We start from the raw sequence: 2670 nt of genomic DNA, 5'->3' as shown, positions 1-2670 counted from the left end.
CAAAACGCTCACTAATTCACTAGTAAGGTCATTTTGACGCTTACTAGTGAACATGTAAGCCACAAAACGCCCACTAGTTCATTAGTAAGATCATTTTGAGGCTTACTTGTTGAAATTTAAGCCGCAAAACGGCCACTAGTTCACTAGTAAGATCATTTTGACGCTTACTCGTGAACATGTAAGCCGCAAAACGCCCACTAGTTCACTGGTAAGATCATTTTGACGCTTACTAGTGAACATGTAAGGCCATAAATGTACCCATTAGTTCACTAGTAAGATCATTTTGAGGCTTACTCGTTGACATGTAAGCCACAAAACGCTCACTAATTCACTAGTAAGGTCATTTTGACGCTTACTAGTGAACATGTAAGCCACAAAACGCCCACTAGTTTATTAGTAAGATCATTTTGAGGCTTACTTGTTGACATGTAAGCCGCAAAACGGCCACTAGTTCACTAGTAAGATCATTTTGACGCTTACTCGTGAACATGTAAGCCACAAAACGCCCACTAGTTCACTGGTAAGATCATTTTGAGGCTTACTGGTGAACATGTAAGGCCATAAATGTGCCCACTAGTTCACTGGTAAGATCATTTTGAGGCTTACTAGTTGACATGTAAGCCGCAAAACGCCCACTAGTTCACTAGTAAGATCATTTTGACGCTTACTAGTGAACATTTAAGGCCATAAATGTGCCCACTAGTTCACTGGTAAGATCATTTTGAGGCTTACTAGTTGACATGTAAGCCACAAAATGCCCACTAGTTCTCTAGTAAGATCATTTTGAGGCTTACTAGTGAAGATGTAAGCCACAAAACGCCCACTTGTTCACTAGTAAGATCATTTTGACGCTTACTAGTGAACATGTAAGGCCATAAATGTGCCCACTAGTTCACTGGTAAGATCATTTTGAGGCTTACTAGTTGACATATAAGCCGCAATACGCCCCTTAGCTCACTCGTAAGATCATTTTGAGGCTTGCTAGTTGACATGTAAGCCGCAAAACGCTCACTAGTTCACTAGTAAGGTCATTTTGACGCTTACTCGTGAACATGTAAGCCACAAATTGTCACTAGTTCACTAGTAAGGTCATTTTGACGCTTACTAGTTAACATGTAAGCCGCAAAACGCCCACTAGTTCACTAGTAAGATCATTTTGAGGCTTACTTGTTGACATGTAAGCCGCAAAACACCCACTAGTTCACTCGTAAGATCATTTTGAGGCTTACTAGTTGACATGCAAGCCGCAAAACGCCCACTAGTTCACTAGTAAGATAATTTTGAGGCTTACTCGTTGACATGTAAGCCACAAAACACTCACTAATTCACTAGTAAGGTCATTTTGACGCTTACTAGTGAACATGTAAGCCACAAACCGCCCACTAGTTCATTAGTAAGATCATTTTGACGCTTACTTGTGAACATGTAAGCCACAAAACGCCCACTAGTTCACTGGTAAGATCATTTTGAGGCTTACTAGTGAACATGTAAGGCCATAAATGTGCCCACTAGTTCACTAGTAAGATCATTTTGAGGCTTACTAGTTGACATGTAAGCCACAAAATCCCCACTAGTTCACTAGTAAGATCATTTTGAGGCTTACTAGTTGACATATAAGCCGCAAAACCCCCACTAGTTCACTGGTAAGATCATTTTGAGGCTTACTAGTGAACATGTAAGCCACAAAACGCCCACTAGTTCACTAGTAAGATCATTTTGAGGCTAACGAGTGAAGATGTAAGCCACAAAACGCCCACGAGTTCACTAGTAAGATCATTTTGAGTCTTACTAGTTGACATGTAAGCCACAAAACGCTCACTAATTCACTAGTAAGGTCATTTTGAGGCTTACTAGTGAACATGTAAGCCACAAAACGCCCACTAGTTCACTAGTAAGATCATTTTGAGGCTTACTAGTGAACATGTAAGCCACAAAACGCCCACGAGTTCACTAGTAAGATCATTTTGAGGCTTACTAGTTGACATGTAAGCCACAAAACGCTCACTAATTCACTAGTAAGGTCATTTTGACGCTTACTCGTGAACATGTAAGCCACAAAACGCCCACTAGTTCACTAGTAAGATCATTTTGAGGCTTACTAGTGAACATGTAAGGCCATAAATGTGCCCACTAGTTCACTAGTAAGATCATTTTGACTCTTAATAGTGAACATGTAAGGCCATAAATGTGCCCACTAGTTCACTCGTAAGATCATTTTGAGGCTTGCTAGTTGACATGTAAGCCGCAAAACGCTCACTAGTTCACTAGCAAGGTCATTTTGACGCTTACTCGTGAACATGTAAGCCACAAATTGTCACTAGTTCACTAGTAAGATCATTTTGAGGCTTACTCGTTGACATGTAAGCCACAAAACGCTCACTAATTCACTAGTAAGGTCAGTTTGACGCTTACTAGTGAACATGTAAGCCACAAAACGCCCACTAGTTCATTAGTAAGATCATTTTGAGGCTTACTTGTTGACATGTAAGCCGCAAAACGGCCACTAGTTCACTAGTAAGATCATTTTGACGCTTACTCGTGAACATGTAAGCCACAAAACGCCCACTAGTTCACTGGTAAGATCATTTTGAGGCTTACTAGTGAATATGTAAGCCACAAAACGCTCACTAGTTCACTAGTAAGGTCATTTTGACGCTTACTAGTGAACAT

Source organism: Hippocampus zosterae, unplaced genomic scaffold (assembly GCF_025434085.1).
Source record: "Hippocampus zosterae strain Florida unplaced genomic scaffold, ASM2543408v3 HiC_scaffold_33, whole genome shotgun sequence".
Lineage (NCBI taxonomy): Eukaryota > Metazoa > Chordata > Actinopteri > Syngnathiformes > Syngnathidae > Hippocampus > Hippocampus zosterae.
Note: the sequence above shows the minus strand (reverse complement) of the source record.